Source organism: Canis aureus, chromosome 6 (assembly GCF_053574225.1).
Source record: "Canis aureus isolate CA01 chromosome 6, VMU_Caureus_v.1.0, whole genome shotgun sequence".
NCBI classification, from domain to species: domain Eukaryota; kingdom Metazoa; phylum Chordata; class Mammalia; order Carnivora; family Canidae; genus Canis; species Canis aureus.
Genome location: NC_135616.1, coordinates 49,425,451 through 49,451,566, shown reverse-complemented (window position 1 = coordinate 49,451,566; position 26,116 = coordinate 49,425,451). Strand labels below are relative to the sequence as shown.

The window sequence follows — 26,116 nt, the reverse complement described above, 5'->3', positions numbered from 1 at the left end:
GAGAGAGAGATTAGGAAGGGGCAGAGGGAGAGAGAGTGTTGACTCCTGGGTGAGCAAGGAGACCCATTACCAGGCTTGACCTCAACTTGAGTCAAAACTAAGAGTCACTCATTTAACCCACTGCACCACTCAGGTGCCCCTTTGTGTGCTGGGGGAGCCCAGTTATGGGGCTGACAGCAGATGTAACATCCAGCCATGGGATTTCATAATTCTAGCAGTCAGTGGGAGTGTGCTGTAGAACCCAGGACTTTAGATCAGAGAAGAGACAGCCACTTCCTTGGTGGCCTGGTTTTAAATTGTGTCTTGGTGAGTGATGGAGGAACAGGGCTAGCTGAGGACAAAGCACAGCTGATATCTCACAAACAACCCGACTTAGAGTGGGATACGTGTGGCATTCCTCAGGAAGCTTCTAGTCCTCTTAATTTTTTTTTTTTTTAAGATTTTATTTATTCATGAGAGAGAGAGAGAGAGGCAGGCAGAGACACAGGCAGAGGGAGAAGAAGGCTCCATGCAGGGAGCCTGATATGGGACTGGATCCCAGGTCTCCAGGATCAGGCCCTGGGCTGAAGGTGGCCTGAACCACTGAGCCACCGGGGCTGCCCTAGTCCTCTTAATGTTAATGCTTTGCTAGAGGGAAAAACAGTCTTTAACTTGACAATGGCAATGCCTCCAATATCTTGTAGGTTCTCCTTAGCATTTGAAAATCCTTTTGAAATCTTCCTTTTCCTTACTTCCCCCAACTCCCAGGTATATAATCAGCTACTTCTCACAAACTCTAGGCAACAGCACTTCCTGCCCACATGTCCTGTTTTTGTGCTTTATTTATTTATTTTTAAAAGATTTTATTTATTTATTCATGAGAGTTGGAGAGAGAGGCAGAGACACAGGCAGAGGGAGAAGCAGGCTCCATACAGGGAGCCTGGTGTGGAAATCGATCCTGGGTCTCCAGGATCACGTCCTGAGCCAAAGGCAGACACTCAGCTGCTGAGCCACCCAAGTGTCCCCTGTCTCTGTGCTTTAATAAAATCGCCATTTTGCATCAAAGACGTCTCAAGAATTCTTTCTTGGTCAATGGCTCTGGACCTTACCTATATTCCAAAACTTCATCAGTGAGTAGTTCTAAAAAGATTGTAGAATCTTTTCCTTCAACCCTTTCAAGATTCTGTACAGTAAGAAATTCTTCTTACTATTTAAACTATTTGGAGTGGATTCAGTTGTATGTAATCATTGGAATCTTAGCATATACAATCAGTTTTACGTATTATATATATTTATTATATATATTTATATATTTAGGTATTATATATTTCACCCTTTACATTTAAGCTTTCAATTTATCTAGTATCCAGTGTATGATGTGATTAATGTAGGGATTCAGTTTTATTCTTCTCAACATCATCCCCTGTATAGTTTTTACTCAGTGATTTTTCATACTACCTTCATGTGATTCTCGTATATAGGTAAGTTTGTTTCTGAGGTCTATTCCTTTTATGTTTGATTTTCTATCTTCATTCAGTACTATACAGTTCTTTTCTTTTCTTTTTTTTTAGATTTTATTGGTTTATTCATGCAAAGCACAGAAAGAGAGAGAGAGACAGAGTGAGAGAGAGAGAGAGAGAGAGAGCCAGAGACATAGGCAGAAGGAGAAGCAGGCTCCATGCAGGGAACCTGATGTAGGACTCTATCTTAGGACTCCAGGATCACACCCTGAGCTGAAGGCAGATGCTCAACTGCTGAGCCACCCAGGTATCCTTGGTACTATATAGTTCTTAAAGTGTGGCTTTGCAAGGTGTATAATTCCTGGAAGTGTCCTCCTTTTTCAAAGTTGATGGACCTGTTGTCTTCCATAAGTGTGGAGTTTCTTAAAAAGTCCTAATGGTGTTTGATTGATATTTTATTAAGTTTATAGTTTAAATTAAGGATTATTGTTGCTTCTGTAATATCACCCATGACTGAAAGGCATCTTCATTTATTTAGATTATTTATGTTCTTTTACTAGAGTTTGGACCTTTTCTCTACAGAGGATTTGTGTTTTCTTTGATGAGCTAGTTTCTGAATGCTTCATATGTTTTATTGTTAAGGGTTGTGGTATCTTACTTTTGTATTATTTCTAGTTTCTATTGGGGATAAAGACATCTTTTCACTGTCTTTCAGTTGTATGGTATGATTTCCCTTATACATATTTTTAAAATTAAAGGTTAGTAATATCTAAGGTTTAGAGTTAAGATTATTATTATTATTATTTTTAAAGATCTTATTCATTTATTTGTGAGAGACACAAGAGAGGCAGAGACATGGGCAAAGGGAGAAGCAGGCTCTATGAAGGGAGCCCCATGTGGGACTGGATCCCGGGACTCTGGGATCACGCCCTGAGCCAAAGGCAGATGCTCAACCACTGAGCCACCCAGGAGTCCCTATAGTTAAGATTCTTTTTTTTTTTTTTAAAGATTTTATTTATTTATTCATGAGAGAGAGAGAAAGAGAGAGAGAGAGGCAGAGACACAGGCAGAAGGAGAAGCAGGCTCCATGTAGGGATCCTGATGCGGGACTCGATCCTGGGTCTCCAGGATCAGGCCCTGGGCTGAAGGTGGCGCTAAACCGCTGAGCCACCTGGGCCGCCCTATAGTTAAGATTCTTATCCAACTCTGATGTGTGGGTTTTTCCCTCCACAGCACTAAGCAGTTCTTTATGACTCCAGCTAGATGTTTTAGAATTCAACTTAATTTTGACGTTATCTACCTGGAGATAGTGTACTACCAGATTGCCCCCTCATCACTTGCCAACCAAAATTCCAGACCTGGGCTTCTGACTGACCAGTTATATGTTCCAACAGCTCTCTCCTTGGGTTCAATTAGTTTGCTAGAGCATCTTACAGAACTCAGAGTAACATTTTACTTACTAGATTACCATAAAAGGATATAACTTTAATATAAAAGTTTATTATAAAAGAATATGACTCAGGAACAGCCAGATGAAAGAGATACATAGGGCAAGGTATGGGGAAGCTGTGGAACTCTCATTTTCTCTTAGCATGCCTTTCTCCCCAAATCTCCATGTGTTCACCAACCAGGAAGTGCTTCTAACACAGTCCTTAAGTTTTTAGGAGGTTTTTAAGGAGGCTTCATTATATAGGTTTGATTGATTAAATCATTGCCTTTGGTGATTGAACTTGGTCTCCAGCTACTCTTCCCTCCTGGAGGTCAAGAATAGAACTAAAAGTTCCAGCCCTCTAATCACAAGGTTTTCCCCCTGGCTAACTGTCCTCATCCTTAGTGCTTTCCAAATGTCATTCATTAACATAAATGCAGCTGTGGTTGAAAGGGGTTTGTTGTGAATACCAAGATGCCTTTAGTGCTCTATCACTTAGGAAATTCCAAGAGACTTAGGGGCCAGAAACTGTGTGAAAAACAAATACATATTTCTGTTTATAAATCATAATATCATGAGGCACCTGGGGTGACTGGCTCTTGGTTTTAGCTCAGGTCATGATCTTGATCAAGTTTTGGAATACAAGTGAGGTCCGGAGCCAATGTCCAAGAAATATTCTTGAGATGTCTTTGGTGCAAAATGATGGTTTTATTAAAGCATGGGGACAGGACCCGGGGGCAGGAAGAGCTGCTGCCCCTGGCCCGTGAGGGGTGGCTGATTATATACCTGGGCGTTGGGAGGGGTTTGAGGATAGCTGTACTCTAAGGAATTTTGGAAGAAAGGTTTCCAGGACCTTGAGGGGGCTAGCCATTGGTGGGAAAAGGTGCACTTATTACTGTCTAATAAAACCTGAGTCATGAGACCCTTCAGATGTGTATCGGTGGGCCATGTCCTTGGCAGATGATTGCCATCATGCATATTGGGGGTTTAGAGATAAAGGAAATTTTTTTTTAAAGAATTTTATTTATTTATTCATGAGAGATACAGAGAGAGAGGCAGAGACACAGGCAGAGGGAAAAGCAGGCTCCAAGCAGGGAGCCCGATGTGGGACCCGATCCTGGGTCTCTAGGATCACGCCCTGAGCTGAAGACAGGCACCAAACTGCTGAGCCACTCAGGCATCCCAAAGGAAATTTCTAAAGGAATTTTTATATGTTAAAGTAGGCTTACAGGCTCTTGGGGGTTGGGCTAAGATTGCCTTCTGCCCTTAGTAAAGCATTAACATCCAGGCAGTTGAGTCTGTAGAAGGCCGCACTCCCTATTTCAAGAACTTGTCAATGTGCTTTGTCCTCAGCTAGTCCTCTGTACCCTCATCAATCTCAGGGTTATAAGATCTATCCCCACATCAGTCTCCGTACTGGGTGTGGAGCCTGTTTGGGATTCTCTCTCTCCTTTCCCCTCTGCCACTCCCTCACTCCAATTCACACTGGGTCTCTCTCTCAAAAAACAAAAAATCATAGTAGCATAATAGTCATATGGGTTTTAAAAAGCAATATTTTTTTACAGCAAAATGATTGAAATATAATCTTATGTCATGATATGAATTATATATATTCTTTTGAAAATACTGTGGTTGTTATGGCTTTCCTTTTGTCATTGTATGTGATCAGTTTTTGTGTCTGTGCCTCTCTTTGGGGAGTCATAATCCTAAAATCCAGAAACATTACTAACATTTTAATTTAGAAGGTTGTGTTTTACACTCAACATTAATAAAAATCTCTAGTATTTAAAGTGCTTCAAAGGCACCATTTAAACAATTATATAATATTTTACCAATCAGAAAAACACCCACCCGTCAGTGTTCATTACATACTCTTCCTTGGTTTGCCCACTATATATTGGGCTAACTTTTCACACCTTCATTTGGTCTTTGTCCACCTTAATTTAACATCCACCCTTGCGTATCCTTTTCATGCATATCTCAAATTTCTGTTTTAGTTCAATAATGAATTCCAGGCATAAATTTCCTATTGCCTTGAAAGTATGATTGTAAGGATATGGGAGTATATCCAAACTCAACTTCTCTTTCCTCTAAACCCCAAATGCTCCCTTATTTATTGCCTGTCCTGGTACATGGTTAACAGTTCTGGCACAGCTCTTTACCCAGTTTCTTAAGCCAAAATCTGGGAGTTATGCAAATTAGCCAAGTTCCTCACACTTACTCTTTCTTAAATCCAGTCAGTCACTAAATCCTGTTAAAATACATTTCAGAACATCTCTCTTAAAATACTCATCCTATTCTTTGCAGGGGAATGATTAATGCTCTTCTCACAATTATTCAATGGCTCTGCATTGGCTTCAGGGAGAAATTTTAAACTTTCGGTATATATTCAAGCAGAAAGTTGAATGCGTTAAAGGACAGTGAACTAGATTTGCTAGCAGTTGTCTGATTTAACTCAACATAAAGAAGGCTGTCTCTTACAGATTGTCCAGCCTTGGAATGGATGATCTTGAAAGGAGTCATTTCACTGGTCAAGTGAACACTGGAGATGTTCAAGTAGAGACTAAATGGGGATCTATTGGGCTACTCATAACTCTGGAGAGTCTGAACTTGGTAACCACTGATACTCCTTTCCAGAAAAGAGAATGCTGTTTGACTTCTAAAGTAAGAGCAGCAGCTGTGGTCTGTCTTATTCCTTTGATTTGACACTGCTTTAAAAAGATAAAAAACTCTTCAACTAGAGGTAATTTAGAAGTTGCCATTTATTAGGTTCACTTTTATGGATTTAACTTAATAGATTAAAATTAAGTTTTTTTCTTTTAAAGCATTTCTCTCTCACATGTTTAAATTTTCCCTTTGAGCTTTGATTTGCTTCAGGTACTTTATTTAATTAATTAATTAATTAATTAATTTATTTATTTTAAAGGTTTTATTTATTTATGAGAAACACACAGAGAGAGGCAGAGACATAGGCAGAGGGAGAAGCAGGCTTCCCACAGAGAACCTGATGTGGGAATGGATCCTGGGACTCTGGGATCACACCCTGAGCCAAAGGCAGACACTCAACCGCCAAGCTACCCAGGCGTGCCTGCTTTAAAATGTTCCCAGATAAATCCATACTCTAACATAGGTCCTAAAAATGTTTGGTAGTCATTGTTATTTATGTTCTATGATATTCTTTGGCCATTTTTTAAATTAATTTTATGAGATTAAATTTCTTGATCTGTTTTTGTCCAATTTCATCTCTTGATTAATCAAAGTTGCATAACTCCTTTTTTTTCTTTCTCAGAGAAAAGCCTTGATGGAAGCCAAATATGAACTTTATATACATTTTTAATAGGCTGTTTTGTGACTCTAGTCAGAGGTCTGTAAAAAATTACCAAAGTAATTTCTTTACCTTATTTATTTATTTATTTATTTACTTATTTGTATGTAGTTGACACATAATGTTGCATTAGTCTGAGGTGTAGAACTTAGTCATTTGACAAGTTTATATAAATATTATGCTGTGTTTACAAGTGTAACTAACATCTGTCAATGTACAATGCTGTTATATCATTGATTGCATTTTTCATGCTGTGCCTTTTAGTCCTGTGACTCATTCATTCCATAACTGGAAGCCTGTACCTCCCTCTCCATTCACCCATGTTGGTCAACGTCCTCAGTCCCTCTCTTCTCGCAAACATCACTTTGTGTTCTGAATTTATAGGTCTTATTCCACTTTTTGTTTGTTTATTCCTTTTTTTCTTTTGAGATTTCACTTATCAGTAGAATCATATATTTGTCTTTCTTAATCTGACTTACTTCACTTAGCATAATACCCTTTATGTCCATCGGTATTGTCACAAAATGGCATGATGCCAACCTTTTTATGGCTGTGTAATATTCCTGTGTGTGTGTGTGTATGTTGTGTACACCATATTTTCCCATTTCATTTTTTTTTAAACTTTTATTTATTTATGATAGGCACACAGTGAGAGAGAGAGAGAGGCAGAGACACAGGCAGAGGGAGAAGCAGGCTCCATGCACCGGGAGCCCGACGTGGGATTCGATCCCGGGTCTCCAGGACCGCGCCCTGGGCCAAAGGCAGGCGCCAAACCGCTGTGCCACCCAGGGATCCCATCCCATTTCATTTATTAATGGGTACTTAGGTTGCTTCCATATCTTAGCTAATGTAAATAATATTGCAATAAACATAGAAGTGCATATATCTTTTCAAATTAGTGTTTTCAGTTTGAGTAAATACTTAATAGTGGAATTATTGGATCCTATGTTATTTCTATTTTAACTTTTTGAGGAACCTCCATACTGTTTTTCACAGTGGCTGCCCCAATTTACATTTCCACTGACCATGCAGGAAGACTCTTTTTTCTCCACATCCTTGCCAGCATTCGTTATTTCTTGTCGTGTTGATTTTAGCCATTCTTACTGGTGTGAAGTGATATCTCATTGTAGTTTTTTTTTTAATTTTTATTTATTTATGATAGTCACACACACACACACACAGAGAGAGAGGCAGAGACATAGGCAGAGGGAGAAGCAGGCTCCATGCACCGGGAACCCGATGTGGGATTCGATCCCGGGTCTCCAGGATCACGCCCTGGGCCAAAGGCAGGCGCCAAACCGCTGCACCACTCAGGGATCCCCTCATTGTAGTTTTGAGTTGCATTTCCCTGATGATGAGTGATGTTGAGCATATTTCATGTGTCTGTTGGCCATCTGTATGCCTTTAGAAAAATATCTATTCAAGTCCTCCTCTATTTTTAAATCAGATTGTATCTTTTGGTGTTGAGTTGTATAACTTCTTTATATATTTTGGATATTAACCCCTTATTCCATATGTCATTTGCAATATCTTCTCCCATTCTGTAGGTTGTCTTTTACTTTTTTTGGTGGTTTCCTTTGCTATCAAAAAGTTTTTTTTTTTTTTTTAATTTTGAGGTAATCCCAATAATTTATTTTTGCTTTTGTTTCCCTTGCCCTAGGAAATGTATCTAGAAAAATGTTGCTATGGCTAATGTTTTCTTCTAGGATTTTTATGGATTCAGGTCTCACATTCAGGTCTTTAATCCATCTTGAGTTTATTTTTGTGTATGCTGTTAGAAAGTAGTCTGGTTTCTGGTTTCATTCTTTTAAGTGTAGCTGTCCAGTGTTTGTAGCACCATTTATTGAAAAGACTTTCTCTTCTCTGTTTTGTATTCTTACGTCCTTTATCATAGATTAATTGACCATATAATCATGGGTTTATTTCTGGGGTCTCTATTCTGTTCCATTGATTTCTGTGTCTGTTTTTGTGCAGTCCCATACTGTTTTGATTACTACAGCTTTGTTTGTGGTATATCTTGAAATCTGGGACTGTGATAACCCCAGCTTTGTTTTTCTTTCCTGGATTGCCTTGGCAGTTTGAGGTCTTTTGTGGTTCCATAAAAATTTTAGGATTATTTGTTCCTAGTTTTGTGAAAAGTGCTGCTAGTATTTTGTTAAGGATTGCATTAAATCTGTAGATTTCAGGGATGCCTGGGTGGCTCAGTGGTTAAGCATGTGCCTTTGGCTCAGGGTTGATCATGGAGTCCCACATTGGGCTCCCTGCATGGGGCCTGCTTCTCTCTCTGTGTCTCTCATGAATCAATAAATAAAATATATTTTTTTAATAAATAAAATATTTAAACAAAAATAAATCTGTAGATTGCTTTGTTTAGTAGGAACTCTTTAACAATAATTTTTCAAGCCCACGAGTGTGGGATATCTTTCCATTTGTTTGTGTCATCTTCAAGTTGTTTCATTAGTGTTTTATAGTTTTCAGAGAACAAGTTGTTCACTTTTTTAATTAAGTTGATTCTTAGTTATTTCATTCTTTTTAGTACAATTGTAAATGGGATTGTTTACTTAATTTCTCTTTCTGCTACCTTGTTATTAGTGTATAGAAATAGTATCAATTTCTGGGTATTAATTTTATATCTTGCCACTTTACTGAACTAATTTATTATTTCTAGTAGCTTTTTGATGGAGTCTTTATTTTTTAAGCTTTTAAAAAAGATTTTATTTATTTAAGAAAAAGAGAGAGAGAGAGAGAGAGAATGAGTGGTGGGAGGGGTTGAAGGAGAGGGAGAAAGAGTATCTCCAACAGACTCCATGATAAGCACTGAGCAAATGCAGGGCTTGATCTCATGACTTGAGATCATGACTTGAGCTGAAATCAGGAGCTGGATGCTTAACCAATGAGCCACCGAGGTGCTCCTTAATGGAATCTTTAGAAATTTCTGTGTATAGTATCATATCATTTGCAAATAGTGACAGTTTAAGTTTATCTCTTACTTCTTTTCGTTGTTTGATTGTTGTGGTTAGGACTTGCAGTACTATGTTGAAAAAAAGTGATGAGAGGGGATATCCTTGTCTTGTCCCTGCCTTAGAGGGAAAACTCTCAGTTTTTCACCCTTGAGTATAATGTTAGTTATGGGTTTTTCATAAATGGCCTTTATTATTTTGAGGTATGTTCCTTCCTCTTTTTGTTGAGTTTTTTTTTTTTTAATCATGAATGGATGTTGTACTTTGTCAGATGCTTTTTCTGCATCAACTGAGGTGATCATATGATTTTTATTTTTTGTTTTGTTGATGTGGTGTATGACATTGATTCCAAAGTCACTTTTCCTTTTTTAAAAGTAGGCACCATGCCTAGTGTGGAGCCTAATGCGGGACTTGAGTTCATGATCCTGAGATCTTAGACATTTAACCAACTGAGCCACCCAGGCACCACCTAAATCTTTTTTTTTTTTCCCCAAAGATTTTATTTATTTATTCATGAGAGACAGAGACACAGACATAGGCAGCAGGAGAAGCAGGCTTCTCACAGGGAGCCCGATGTAGGACTTGATCCTGGATCACACCCTGAGCTAAAGGCAGATGCTCAATTGCTGAGCCACCCAGGCATCCCTAAATCTTTTTTTTTAAATTTTTTTATTTATTTTTATTTTTATTTATGATAGTCACACAGAGAGAGAGAGAGAGGCAGAGACACAGGCAGAGGGAGAAGCAGGCTCCATGCACCGGGGCCGATGTGGGATTCGATCCCGGGTCTCCAGGATTGCGCCCTGGGCCAAAGGCAGGTGCCAAACCGCTGCGCCACCCAGGGATTCCCCTAAATCTTTTTTGTTTGTTTGTTTGTTTATTTATGATAGAGAGAGAGAGAGAGAGAGAGAGAGAGGCAGAGACACAGGCATATGGAGAAGCAGGCTCCATGCACTGGGAGCCTGACGTGGGGTTCAATCCTGGGTCTCCAGGATCGCGCCCTGGGCCAAAGGCAGGCGCCAAACCGCTGCGCCACCCAGGGATCCCCCCCTAAATCTTTTTAATGCTCTGTTGTAGTGTGGCATTTTATTGTAATGATGTCAGATACATTTATTACTACTCTTTTCCATATTGTCAGTGTTAGGTAACAAAATGCAGCAAACGTGACTCCCCTTTCACCACGCAGAGCAGTCAACTTCTTAAAAAAAAAATGATAAAGGTACATAGAATTGAGGACTCAGAAAACCAGCACATCTGCAGGCCAGTCTGCAAGTGTTTTATAAAGTTTAAATATCAAAATATTTCTTCCTTATCTGGAATTTTGAGCTTGATGATGTGCTCAGAGGAGGGAGTTTCCTGCAAGAGTGGCTAGTCTGTGCTGTCCACAGTTGCAGGGGGTTCTGTTCAGAGGGAGCAGAGAGCTTCATCCTCATCTGTTCACATCCCTTCATGAGCTGAGGTCATCTTCTCTGCAGGTAGGGACTGAAGGGTAGTTATCTTCATGTGTCCTATGATTTATTTTTCCTATGACATGTCCAGCAGTTTGACTACACATATGTCTTCTTGCCTCAAGACAACCCTAGATATTTATACCGAGGAGGGTCTTCTTCTTATTGTAAAAGTTGAAGCATTGGCGTCTGAAACTAGACATGGTAGTTTCTATTTGATCATAATTGGCCTCTCATACCTGTTTTTTTCTTATTTCTCCAGCACAGATCATCAGTACATGGTAATACACAATATGTGATATCTCTGTATTCACCAACATCCTAAACTCAGTTATGTCTAACTAGATTTGCTGTCAACAACAAATTTCCTTTGTCATTTCTATTCATGGTTACTATGGGCTTTCAGGGGAAGTTTATCAGATAAGTCTCAGCTAGAAGATCAGGAAAAAGCTTAGCATAATAAGACTTCTGTTTAATTCTCATTTTGCATAAGATATAGAACCTGGAAGAAACAGAAACTTATACTGACCCCTTTCAAAATATAGCAGTTATATTTTGTTCATAATTATAAATGAGTGATGTTATGGGCCATAAAACAGCATCAGACTCACACTCAGCCCTTTCCCATGTATGGCCCGGGATATATTAGTCAAAGATTTGAGTACACTGTCATAACGTATTATTATTATTATTTGTAAGGGACAGGGAGCATGTTTTCATCATGATTATATCTTCTGGTGGACCTAGGACATTCTTTGCAAATGATAGACTCTTCAGTGTTTGGTTATATCTTGTCTTTGCTACTTTCTCTTTTTACTATTTCTGCAAAGGATGTTTAATTAAGATACTGTATTCTAAATAGACTGCATTTAAAGCATTCCTTCATGAGCTTTGGTCATTATAACTGTCTTGTCAACCCCAGCAGGGTGCAGATCATGTGGTCTATTTCTTTTATATTGTAATAGAGAATGTTGGTCAGAAGCTTTTCCCAGAGTTGCTGGCTTACTCAGAAGTAGAAGATCCCTGGAATAAAAATTAGGAGAGCAGAGTATGCATCCAGTTTTGGCACCGTTACCCTCCAGTCTGTAGCCTGATTCTACAACCTTTTCATCCTTTGGTTAGTTGCTTTGAAATCGTGATGGTAAATCCTTGCTTTGCTTCACAAGCTGACAATAGATGTGGAAGTGCCCTTTATATTATATCATTCTGTCTGAACACAGGTTTTCTACTTTTTATAGCATCACTGCTCACTGCCCAAAAGAACTCCAGTGCCAGGGACTCATGATTTTACTTTTTCCTTGTGTTGGAGGATGACTGCATTTGGCCTTGTTTCCATGTTTGTCCAGCTCTGTGAGTTTTGCTTAGCAATGCAAGAAGAGTATTTGAGGATAGTGTGTTATTACAAAGCTGATACCACATGCTAAAGTGAATATCTTTACTAACTAGGGTGGGTAAATGTATGCAAGAGGAAGTAGACGGGATTAGTGTAGAAATAATTGGAGAACATTAGTGATTAATAGGTTTTCTCTCACTGGGTGAATATTATTTTTAACATTAATTTAACAAATATAGTGAAACAAATAATGCAAGTTAAAAAAACATAAGTTAGGAATTCTAGAAAGCAGAGTCTTAAATATTACCTATGGTGTCATTAAGAGCTACTGAATGTAAGAGAAAAAACAAAAACGGAAATGAAAACTTGATTTTAATCTGTGATCATCCTGCTTATTATCATTCGTTCTAATGCCTTTAGGTTAGAGGTATATTCTTTTTTTTTTTTTTTAAATTTTTATTTATTTATGATAGTCACACAGAGAGAGAGAGAGAGGCAGAGACACAGGCAGAGGGAGAAGCAGGCTCCATGCCGGGAGCCCGACGTGGGATTCGATCCCGGGTCTCCAGGATCACGCCCTGGGCCAAAGGCAGGCGCCAAACCGCTGCGCCACCCAGGGATCCCTGGAGGTATATTCTTAGGATTACATTGATTAGTTATGATTTCCTTTCTCTAGGTTAATCAAATTTTTATTTATCCTATTTAAGAGTACAGAACCTTTGAAATGAATCTTGATAAAAATAATGATAGGGTCATATTTATTGGACACTGTTAAACTTGTTACAAAAATTATTTCAACTTAGTTCTTTTTTTTTTATAAAGATTTTATTTATTTATTCATGAAAGACACACAGAGAGAGGCAGAGATATAGGCAGAGGGAGAAGCAGGCTCCCTGCAGGAAGCACGATGCAGGACCTGATCCCAGGATCCTGGGATCACTACCTGAGCCAAAGGCAGATGCTCAACCACTGAGCCCACCCAGGCGTCCCTCAACTTAGTTCTTATAACAATCCTAAGTGGTAATGAAGAGGATTATTTCTGATTATAGATAAGGAAGCTGAGGCTTCAGAGAAATTAAGTAGCTTGTCTGAGGCCATAGCTTGAATAATGATACCATCACGAAGGGCACCAAGGCAGTTGGTTTCTATAGCTTAAGGTCATGGCTGCTGAACCATACTTCTTTCTCTGGGTCATTTTATGAAGCCTAGAGATAGATTCCATGTATTTGAAGTGGAAAAGAATGGGCAGAAAATAAGAAATGTTCTCTATTCTATATAAAATAAAAGAATTAACCATGGGTGTACTCTTCTAGATTTCTTCGGGTTATATGTTAGATGTGTAATTTGTGTGATGAGTGAGATAAGCTTTTCTTGGATCAAAATAGTGTGACCTTGGGCAAAATATCTAATATCCCTGGTCATGCATTTCTTAATTGATGAAATGACAGGTAAAGGCTGGATTTGAAAGATAGAAAGATTGCTCTTCCCATTGGGTCTTTTATTTGGGTCCAGGGAAGTAGGGGAGAGGAAGAGAGAGCCTGAGAAAATTTGCCTGTCTCCTGCCCATGCACTTAGAGTCATAAATCCACCAGAAATGACTTTTTATGTACCAATGGAGTTTATAGCAATCTGTGCTGTAGAGAATGATTTTATTGGCTTTTAAGAATTTTCTCAAGTTGTAGTGTTACTGCAGCTACAAGGGGGATATTGCCTTGGCTGTGGTTAAACCTAGCTCTTCCTTTACCTGTGGTACCTTTTCGCATTTCCTTGATATAAGTAGCCCAGGACTGCATGTACTCTGAGGGGCCTTCCTGGCTGACCCTGTGGCCTTAGCCATGGGGCTGACCTCCTAGCAGGCAGCACCCCATCAGCCCCTGTCATGCTCACCGCAGTTTTTCATGACTTGTTGATTCAGCAAATAGGTTTTGGCTAATTGACTTAGAGCTACTCTGCACCTAGAAAGAGCTTGGGAGATATTGTTGATTAAATAATGAATGAAAATCTGAAGTGAAATGAACACTTAGGAAAGTTATGCTTATGCATATTCTAGGACCAATTATTTTCAGTTTTTGGTGTAGCCAACTTGTCTCAGTCTAGTATAGGTGCTTTGACCAAGGAATGATGTAAGGTGACTAGGAGTGATGGGACACCCTGTTTGTGGGTAGGGTTTAGAAGAGGGTACCAGAGCGAACCTGGGGCCTCCGTGTCCATGTCCTAGCCAGCCAGTTTGTACAATTAAGAAGTAAGGTTAAATTCATAAGGTTTTATGTTGGCTCAGTCTCTCCCTAGTTTGGATTCAAGGCATTCCTGTAGTAGGTGAGTGTGTCCCAGTTAAATCCCCATTTATCAGCTGTGAGAAGAAAAACAGAAGTTCATGTCTCTGTTCCTTCCATCCTGGTCAAATTATATTCATAGTCAGAAAGGGAGCTCAGTACTGTCCAGCTAGAGTGCAGGTCCTAGAAGTAAAAACTTATGATGTTCCTTTCCTACCACAATCATTTGACCCTTTAATAAATTGAATTCATGTCTCTTGTTTTTGTAGAATAAGGGGGACACCTTGTTTAGCTTTGCAATCTTAAGAGTCTCATGTTCTGACTGAGCCAGTTAGGTGCTATCTATCTATCTATCTATCTATCTATCTATCTATCTATCTATCTATCTATCTAGCCTTGCAATCATTAATGTTTTTAATGGCATGATTTAAGGTATTTGTTGTGAAAATTTGATTGTACATACACGTAGAGGTATGATGAGCCCCATGTACTCATCACCCAGCTTCAATAATTATCAACGCTGTAATAGTTTTATCTGCCTCTCCCAAATACACAGTTTCTTATGGAATTATGAGAGGATCATGAGGATCATGTTAACTTCAAGTACTTCAGTATGCATCTCAAAAAAGGACTTTTTAATATGCTGCAATGCCATTATTATATTGAATGCAAATCAAATTTATTGTTCAATATTATCTGGTAACTAGTCCATTTTCGGAGACCTCTGATACCTTAGATTAGAAGTTAGGTCCAATCTGACGTACGATTCAATCTTCTTCTCTTTTTCTCCCAGGGATTAGGGATAGCACATGTGCTAGATGTACAGTGCTATATACTTTCTAAACCCATATCCAGGAGTCTTACTGTATCTGCCTATGTCAGTTGTATTGAAGCTGTGAATGATTTGTGGGTCTGTTGGTGGCAGCCTGATTCCTTCTTTGCAAATTTTTCAGTTGGCTTCTTCTCTAATGGGTTTCCTATCCATTGGCTATTCATTAAGTGAATCATTAAGGATTGCAAAAGGGCGATTTTCTAATTTTGTCACTTTTTTTGTTCCTTTTGGCTAGAACTTTTCTGTGTTGAAACTTTTCTTTATTCACTAGGTGTATTACCCTGAAATCAGTTTATACTGGAAATGTTTCTGGTATTTCCCATTAATTCTCTATTATCAGTGATGTTTGTGCCCTAGTATTCTCTAGTGATACCTATTTTTTATTTTTCTTCTTCCTTTTCAATATGTTTAAATTAATTGAGTTACTATATTTTCTATAATAGCATGATTTTTTTTAAAGATTTTATTTATTTGTTTGATAGAGAGTGAAAAAGAATGAGCAGGGAAAGTGGGAGAGAAAAAAGGAGATGCAGACTCCCCACTGAGCAGGGAGCCAGATGTGGGGCTCTGTCCCAGGTTGCTGGGATCATGACCTGAGCCAAAGGCAGACACTTAACTGGCTGAGCTATCCAGGTACCCCTAATTGTGTGATTTCAATGGCTACATGTATAGCCATTTATATAAAGCCATCTTTATTACCCGATATTTTGTTGTTACACATTCTAATTTCTTTTAATTTTTTACTATTAATAATTTATTATTGCAGCAGGAACTGTGCTGAGCACTTGATTTGTAGTATGTCATTTAATCTTTGCAGTACCCCTGTGACACATCACTCTTTGGATATATCTGAATATTTATGTAGGATTGATTTTACAAAGTTGAATTTGTGGGTCAAGGGTTGAGATTTTTCAGATCATGGACACATCACAAAATTGCCCCTTAAAGTCTTCCTGTTAATTCTGTTGGTTCCCTTCTGGATTTCAGCTTACCTTGAATCCAGGTAGGAGAAAAAAGAAATGACAAACTCATTGCCCTTTTGGTGGTCCTTAGAATTCTAATTTTTTTCTCCCAGTCCTCCTACTATTACCATATAGTTCAGGATCTCACTTAGCTTCCCTGTGCATACTGTCCATGTATGATGTCACTCTGCCACACTCAGTTGATGCAGTGAGAAATCTTCCTGGTTTCATGTGGAAGATAGACTGGGCGAGATTATATGAAATAATAAACGAAGACTAGAGAATAAGCATAGAATGATCTAGGAAGCACTCACTCATACATTGACATGTTGAGTTGAGAAAGCAGTAAAGGGGACTTGAGAGACAGTGGCCAGTGAGTTAGAGAAAATACAGTGTGATATCAGAGGTGATAGGAGAGTATTCTAAGGAGTACGAGTGAATCAACAATGGAAAATTTTTTTTTTAAAGTTTTATTTTATTTTATTTTTTTAAATTTTTATTTATTTATCATAGTCACAGAGAGAGAGAGAGGCAGAGACACAGGCAGAGGGAGAAGCAGGCTCCATGCACCGAGAGCCTGACGTGGGATTCGATCCCGGGTCTCCAGGATCACGCCCTGGGCCAAAGGCAGGCGCCAAACCGCTGCGCCACCCAGGGATCCCAACAATGGAAATTTTTGAGAGATTAAGAAATTGAGTAAGATGAAGACAGATGTCATTGGTACAGTGTTGATTATCAGTTTCTATTGCATTGCAAATTAGACTGACAAATTAGACTGCTCAATGTGAGAGGCTAGAAGTAACAAGCGTAGGTAATTCTGGTCAGTAGTTTTTTTTTTTTTTTCTTTAAAGATTTTATTTATTCATGGGAGACACACACACAGAGAGAGAGAGAGAGAGAGAGAGAGAGAGACAGAGACACAGGCAGAGGGAGAAGCAGGCTCCATGCAGGAAGCCTGATGTGGGATCCAGGTCATGCCCTGGGCTGAAGGCAGGCGCTAAATCGCTGAGCCACCCAGGAATCCCTGGTCAGTAGTTTTGATGCAAAAGAAAATCAAGAAATGGGACAGTAGTTGGGAGTAAAGAGTGATGTGGACTAAGGGAGAGTTTTTTTTTTTTTTTTTTTTTAATTAAGCATGTTTATATGATTCTAGAAATGCCTAGTAAAGAAGGAAATGTTCCTGATTCAGGAAAGAGAAAGAGTAAAGAAGTGAAGTCCTGACCATGCCACAAAGAATTCAACTAGGACAATGAGGGGGAAGATCTTGCTTTTGTTTGGAGCAGGGTCTGCTTCCTCTTTAAGGAAAAAGGGAGAGAAGGCATATTTGCAGTTTGTCTTGCTTTTTTCCATTTTCTCCATACATTATTTGAGAAGATCAGTATATCTCATCATTGAAAAGACTGGATTAAGGGGGAAGAAAATGTATAAAATTGTTTTGGAGACTATATGCTTAGATGAGAATACAGAGCAGTGTTGGGCCTAATTCAGGCTTATAGTCACATGATCTTAAAGTGAAAATAGGCTATGAGTGAGTGTCTTTCCTTCGTAGTGTTCAGTTGCTTTGGTGTAGGCAAAGAAAAGGTAGATGTCTAGACTGGAATGAATTGGAGTTTTGGGGTTTTCCCATCCTACAATGGTGGGAGGGAGGGGCAGAGGAGCTGGAGTGTTTGAAGGATGTGATTGCAGTGATCAACATGGAATTTAGGCAGGTGAGGAAGGGAGTGATGGATTGTGTGATGGTGCCAAGGATGACTGACTCAGGATCGCTGTGGATAATGGAACTTCAGAGGGGGTTCTAGAATATAAGCTGAGATGATAGAAGGTAGTGGTCAGGGATTGGATGTTTCTTCCAAATATTTGTTTATAGGTTGATTCATTTATGATCAGAACATTAATTGATCAACTACACTGTGTCAGGTTTTTCTTGAGGTACTGGGTAAAAGATGGTGACCAAACAATGGAGTCTGCTAACATGGAGTTTACCTTCCATGAGGAGGAGACAGACCACAGTCTCACATAAATTTAAAGGCTGAGATCTCTGAAGAATAAAGAGGAATAATGGAAAAAAGAGTGACTAGCACACTATTGAGTGACTAGTCAGGAAGTTCTCTCAGTGTTGAGACAATTAGGCAGAGGTCTGAATGAGATGAAAAAGTGGGTCATTTAACTATCTTGGGAAGAGTGTTCTAGTACAAAAGACTGAGGTTAGAGTGAACCTGTGTGTTGAGGAGGAGGCCAGTAAGTAATCACCTTCAGGGAGAGCAGGAAGAGGTGACAGGTACGGGGTGGGGGAGGGTGCTCTTTAGTTGTGGTGAGGAGTTGGGTTTTGCTTTAAGGGTGATGTGAAACCATGGAGGGCAGGAGTACAGTTAGAAATTGGTCTTCTGAATGGATTGCTTGTGTGGGGTTGAAACACTGACTGGAGGTGAGGATTCAGGGTCTCAGCTGAGTTATTTCTCTAGGTGTTGGTTTGATCTCCATGGGGATGTCAGAATCACTGATAGAAATAGGCGTGGAAAACATAGTGATTGGTCAGGAAGTGAGGTATTCAGTGAATGGTGGAGAGGCAGTAGGGAATGACAAGGAGTTACTGTATGGCAAAAAGGTGAAGGATGGCAGGTGGTTTAGTCAATGGCAGGAGTTAAAAAGATGCTGATGGTTTCAAAGAAGAATAAATCATTTGACAGTGCTCAGGGGATCAAGGAAGTCACTCACACACTTCCTAACCCTACTAAATGTGGGATTTGACACAAAATGTCTCCATGTGATAGGACTGCTGGAGGAGAACTGACTGAATGACAGCAGGTTACTGTCTGTGTGAGCAGGTGCAGTTTTCTTCAGAGAGGCTGAGGCAGGGATTCTCAAGCTAGGGGACATTTGGCAATGTCTGGAGACACTTTGGTTTTTAAAACTGGAAGTGCAGTGGTTATGCTGTTCGCATCTAGTAACTAATGGCTAGTGAGGCTGATAACATCCTATAGTACACAAGACACATGGGATTTTCTGTCCCAAGGTGTCAGTGGAGTTATGGTTGGGAAACCCTGGTTGAAGGATTGAGGGGTATTTGTTCATCGTGGAGCTGAAGTTCCAGGGAGCTATATGTCCCTCTCTTCCCCATTATTCCATAACCCTTTCTGATAATTTTTGGTTTGATATACACATACACATTTACTTGCACACACTCAAATATTCCTATATAGGGGAGCTCCTATCTATCTTATACAATTTCTGTCATACACAGTTTCTAAGCAAGCTACTTAGTTTCCTGGCTGTTTTCAGTCATAAGATGTGTAAGATGGGTATACTGCAACAATAATTAATCATTTGAGAACTGAGGGATGTGGTTTCCTTGTTTTTGGTGCCAGCTAGATACAGGGAAACAAGTTCTATAGAAGAAAAATCCTTTATTTCCTTTCAGAAAATATCATGGGAGACCAAAGAATGTTCTCTAGTGACCTAAAGGAAAGAAGAAAATAAAAAGGCCTCTTTTGCCTTGCTTTGTTATTCTACATATCAGAGGAAGATTTTTAAATGAGTTTTGGTAGATAGACTTTTACAAAATGGTGAAGGAGTAGGAGACCATAATTTTGTCTGGTCTCAGGAATTCAGCTAGATAGTTATCAAATCATTTTGAACACCCATTAACTCAACCAGAGATCTAAGAAAAGAATTGCTGCAATTCTGCAGATAGAAAGCAACCACTTTCTGCAAGAAAGACAAATGGAAAAATTCACTTCAAAAAAGAGAATAAGAGGCAGTATTGACTGCCAGGGACCAAATGAGATGGATATAAGTAAGATGTTGGAACTAGAGTTCAGAATAATGATTGTAAAGATGCCATGGGCTTGAAAAAAACATAGAAGACACTAGAGAATCCCTTTTTAGGTGAAATAAAAGAACTAAAATCTAATTAAGTCAAAATAAAAAAGGCTATTAATGAGATGCAGTAAAAAATGGAGTCTCTAACTGCTAGGGCAGAAGAATTAGTGATCTAGAAGACAAATGATGGAGAATAAAGAAGCTGAGAAAAAGAGAAACAACTACAGGATCACAAAGAGAGAATTTGAGATAAGTGATACCATAAAGTGAAACAATATTAAAATAATTCAGATAGAAGGAGAAGGAAGAATAGAGACTGAAGATATATTAGAGAAAATTACAGCCGAGAACTTCCCTAATCGGGAGAAGGAAACAGGGATTCAAGTCCAAGAAGCACAGAGAACCCCCCTCAAAATCAATAAAAATAGGTCAACACCTCGACATACAATACTGAAGCTTGCAAATCTCAGAGACAAAGAGAAAATCCTGAAAGCAGCTCTGGGACAAGAGGTCTGTAACCTACAAAGGTAGAAATATTAGGCTGGCAGCAGACCTATCCACAGAAACTTGGCAGGCTAGAAAGGACTGGCATGATATATTCAGAATGCTAAATGAGAAAAATATGCAGCCGAGAATACTTTATCCAGAAAGGCTGTCATTCAAAATAGAAGGGGAGATAAAAAGCTTACAGGACAAACAAATTAAAACAATTAGTGAGGGACACCTGGGTGGCTCAGCAGTTGGGTGTCTGCCTTTGGCCCAGGGTGTGATCCCAGGATACTGGATTGAGTCCCACATCAGGCTCCTTGTGGGGAGCCTGCTTCTCCATCTGCCTGTGTCTCTGCCTCTCTCTCTGTGTCTCTCATGAATAAATAAATAAAATCTTAAAAAAAAAAACAACAATTTGTGATCACTAAAACTGCCCCTGTAAGATATATCAAAATGGATCCTTTAAACAAAGAGAAATCCCCAAAATAATATAGACCAGAAATGATCAGAGGCAATATACAGAAACAGTGACTTTACAGGTAATACAATGGCACTAAATTCATATCTTTCAGTAGTTACTCTGAATGTAAATGGGTTAAATGCCCATTCAAAAGACACAGGGTATCAGATTGGATAAAAAAGCAGGACTGTTGATATGCTCTCTGCAAGAGACTCACTTTAGACCCAAAGACACTTCCAGATAGAAAGTGAGGGTGTATAAAACCATTTATCATGCTAAATGACATCAAAAGAAAGCTGCAGTTGCACTCCTTATATCAGACAAATTAGATTTAAAACCAAAGACTGTAATAAGAGACAAGAAAGGTCACTATATCATAATTAAAGGATCTATCCAACAAGAAGATCCAACAATTGTAAATATTTATGCCCCTAACATGGGAACAGCCAATTATTTAAACCAATTAATAAAAAATTAAAGTACCACTTTGATAACAATACAATAATAACAGGGGACTTTAACACCCCACCCACTGCAATGGACAGATCATCTAAGCAGAAGATCAACAGGGAAATAAGGGCTTTGAATGACACAGATATATTCAGAACATTCTATCCTAAAGCAACAGAATACACATTCTTCTCGAGTGCACATGGAACATTCTCCTGAATAGACCACATACTGGGTCACAAAGCAGATCCCAACTGGTACCAAATGATTGGGATCATTCCTTGCATATTTTCAGACCACAGTGATTTGAAGCTTGAACTCATTACAAGAGGAAATTTGGAAAGAACTCAAATACATGGAGGTCAAAAAGTATCCTACTAAAGAACGAATGGGTCAGCCAGAAAATCAAAGAAAAATTTAAAAAATTCATGGAAGCAAATGAAAATGAGAACATTGTTCAAAATCATTGGGGTGAAGCAAAGGCAGTCCTAAGAGGGAAGTATATTGAGCAATACTCAAATGCACAATCTAACCTGACACTTAAAGGAGCTAGAGAAAGAAAGAATGGCAAATAAAGCCTAAACATGGCAAGAAAGAGAATGAATAAAGATTAGAGCAGAAATCAATGAAATAGAAATCAAAAGAACAGATCAATGAAAATAGGAGCTTGTTCTTGAAAGAATTAATAAGATTGATAAGCCCCTAACCAGACTTACCAAAAAGAAAAGAGGAAGGACCCAAATAAATAAAATTATGAATGAAAGAGGAGAGATCACAACCAATATGAAGGAAATACAAAAAATTATAAAAACATGTTATAAACAAGTATATGACAACAAATTAGGCAATCTGGAAGAAATGGGTGCATTGCTAGAAACATATAAGCTACCAAAACTGAAACAGAAAGAAATAGAAAACCTGAACAGACCTATAACCAGCAAGAATATTGAAACAATAATCAAGAATCTCTCAACAAAAAAAAAAAAAAAAAAGAATCTCTCAACAAGAGTCCAGGGCCAGATGGCTTCCCAGGGGAATTCCACCAAACATTTAAAGAAGAATTAATGCATATTCTTCTGAAGCTTTTTTCAAAAAATGGAAATGGAAGGGAAACTTCAAACTTGTTCTGTGAGACCAACATTACCTTGATCCTAAAACCAGACGAAGACTCCAGCAGACAGGAGAATTACAGACCAATATCCCTGATGAACATGGATGCAGACATTCTCAATAAGATACTAGCCAATAGGATCCAACAGTACATTGAAAGGATTATTTACCACAACCAAGTGGGATTTATTCCTGGGCCACAAGAGTGCTTCAGCATTCACAGATCAATCAATGTGATACACTACCTTAATAAAAGAAGGGACAAGAACCATATGATCCTCTCAATAGATGCAGAGAATGCATTTGACAAAGTACAGCATTTGTTCTTGATTAAAAGTCTTCACAGTGTAAGGATAGAGGGAACATACCTCAGCATCATAAAAGCCATCTATGAAAAGCCTGCAGCGATATATTCTCAATGGGGAAAAACTGAGAGAGGAAGGTCAGGAACATGACAGGGATGTCCACTCTCACCGTTCAACATAGTATTAGAAGTCCTAGCCTCAGCAGTCAGACAACAAAATGAAATAAAAGGCATCTGAATTGGCAAAGAAAAATCAAACTCTCAGTCTTTGCAGATGACATGATATTCCATGTGGAAAACCCAAAAGACTACCTCCAAATTGGTAGAACTCATACAGGTATTCAGCAGTGGCAGGATATAAAAGTCAAGGCAGGGATGCCCAGGTGGTTCAGCGGTTGAGCGTCGTCTGCCTCTGGCCCCGGGCGTGATCCTGGGATCCCGGATCGAGTCCTGCATTGGGATCCTTGCAGGGAGCCTACTTCTCCCTCGGCCTGTGTCTCTGCCTTTCTCTCTTCTCTGTGTTTCTCATGAATAAATAAAATAAAAAAAAAGTCAATGCACAGAAATCAGTTGCATTTCTACACACTAACCATGAGACTGAAGAAAGGGAAATTAAGAAATCGATTCCATTTACAATTGCATCAAAATCTATATGATACCTAGGAATAAATATAAGCAGAGAGGCAAAAGATCTGTACTCAGAAAACTATAAGACGCTCATGAAAAAAATTGAGGAATTCCTAAAGAAATGGGAAAACATTCCCACACTCACAGATTGGAAGAAAAGTATTTTAAAAATATCTATGCTGCCTAGAGCAATTTGCATTCAGTGCAATCCCTATCAAAATGCCATCAACATTTTTCACACAGCTGGAACATATAATCCTAAAATATGTATGGAACCAGGAAAGACCTCAAATAGTCAAAGGAATGTTGAAAGAGAAAACCAAAGCTGGCGGCATCACAATGCTGGACTTCAAGCTCTATTACAAAGCTAATCATCAAGACAGTATGGTACTGGCACAAAAACTGGCACATAGATCATTGGAACAGAATAGAGAACCCAGAAATGGACCCTCAACTCTATGGTCTACTAATCTTGGACAAAGCAGGAAAGAATGTCTAAGGGGGAAAAAAAGTCTCTTCAACAAATGTTGGGAAAATTGGACAGCCGTATGTGGAAGAATGATACGGGACCATTCTTTACCCCATACACAAAGATAAACTCAAAATGGTTGAAAGACCTAAATGTGAGACAGAAATTCATCAAAATCCTAGAGGAAAACATAGGTAACAACCTCTTTGACCTCGACTATAGCAACTTCTTGCTAGAAAGGTCTCCAAAGGCAAGGGAAACAAAAGCAAAAATGAACTATTGGGACTTTATCAAGATAAAAAGTACAGCAAAGGAAACAGTTGTCAAAGCCAAAAGACAACTGACAGAATGGTAGAAGATATTTGCAAATGTCTTCTCAGATAAAGGGCTAATATCCAAAATCTATAAAGAAGTTATCAAATCCATCATCTAAATAACAAATAATCCAATCAAGAATCAGGCTGAAGACATAAACAGACATTTCTCCAAAGAAGACATACCAATGGCCAGTACACATATGAAAAAGTGCTCAACATCACTTAGCATCAGGGAAATACAAATCAAAACCACAATGAGATACAACCTCACACCAGTGAGAATGGCTAAAATTAACAAGTCAGGAATCAACATGTTGGCGAGGTTTGGGAGAAAGGGCAACCTCTTAAGACTGCTGGTGGGAGTGCAAGATGTTGCGGCCACTCTGGAAAACAGTAGGGAAATTACTCAAAAAGTTGAAAATAGAGTTACCCTATGATCCAGCAATTGCACTACTAGGTGTTTATCCCAGAAATGCAAATGTAGTGATCCAAAATGGCACCTGCAATCCATGTTTACAGCAGCAGTGTCCACAATAGCCAAACTATGGAAAGAGCCCAGATATCCATCAACACATGAATAGATAAAGAAGATGTATACATGCACACACACACACACACACACACACACACACACACACACAAAATGTAATACTGCTCAGCATAAAAAAAAAAGAAATACTGCTATTTGCAATGATTTGGATGGAACTAGCGGGTATTTGCTAGCAAAATAAGTCAATCAGAGAAAGACAATTTTATATTCTCACTCATGTAGAATTTAAGAAACAAAACAATCATAGAGGAAGGGAGGGAAAAATAAAACAAGACAAAATCAGAGAGGGAGTCAAACCATATAATAGACTCTTAGTCATAGGAAATAAACTGAGGGTCACTGGATGAAAGGAGGGTTGGGGGAGATGGGGTCCCTGGGTGATGAACATTAAGGAGGGCATGTGATACAGTGAGCACTGGGTGTTAGTATGAGACTGATGACTCACTGAATTCCTCCTCTGAAACTAATAATATACTATATGTTAATTAATTAATTTAAAGAATAAAATGAAGCGCCAGGAAAATTGTATGACTAGTATCCTGATAGATATTTATACATTTGAAATTTAGTTGTTCTAACTGAAATACAGACTTGGACCTCATTTTGCACAATCACAAGCTTAACATGCTTTTTACATTTTGAAAACTATTCAGAACAAAAATCAAGAAGAATGTGCAACATAGACCTTCCATTACCTTCCAATCCTAAAATATTTACTGTTTGACCCTTTATGGAATGAAAAAGTTTGTTGATCTCTGGTATAGATGTATTTTCTATCTAGTTTTGACCATGATAAGAGTATTTGTCACAGAGTCATAGCATTGTATTTATTTAGAAATCCTAAAACTATTTATTGATACTCCTTATGTGCAAGTGGCTACATTTGCAGGATATATGCTGGTTGTCAGAGAGTTTATTTTAGTACGAGGTGTAGGTTTTTATTTTTTTTAAGCATTTATTTGAGAGAAAGAGAGAGAGCCAGGAGTGAGGGAGGGGCAGAGGACAAGGGAGAAGCAGGCTCCCTGCTGAGCAGAGAGCCTGAGGTGGGGCTGGATCCCTGGATCCTGGGATCATGACCTGAGCTGAAGGCAGATGCTTAACTGACTAAGCCACCCAGGCACCTGCATCATTACAGAAAGTACTAAGAAGGGTTTCAAAAAAGTATGGGAGGGGGTCATTGAAGGATTTTTTGGATAAGTGATTTTAATCTAACTTTGAAGAGTGAATCCACCAATTGGAAGGATGGGCAGGAGCTGGGCAAGAACTGAGAGGCACTTGTGGCCCTGAAACGGATCCTTTCTTATATCAATGACTAATGGAGAATCAGCTAAATCAATTTCTAAAGGATAATAAATTAGAGAGAGAGTAGTATCAGATATGGATTAGGAACTTGCAGTTGTTGTGTTGTCCCAGATGAATCTAAGGTATAGCTAGGTTTGAGAACCATGGCACTAGGTTGATGCAGGCCCTTTGGGGTCCTCTGCCAGTGACCTCTTCTCATGCATCTTTTTTGTCTCTTT

At 38.8% G+C, this 26,116-nt stretch overlaps 1 protein-coding gene across 2 annotated transcripts in view; it reads left to right on the top strand.

The window, feature by feature from the left end:
- Positions 1–26,116, top strand: part of FMN2 (formin 2) — a 378,878-nt gene that overhangs the window by 13,802 nt on the left and 338,960 nt on the right. The window lies entirely within an intron of this gene.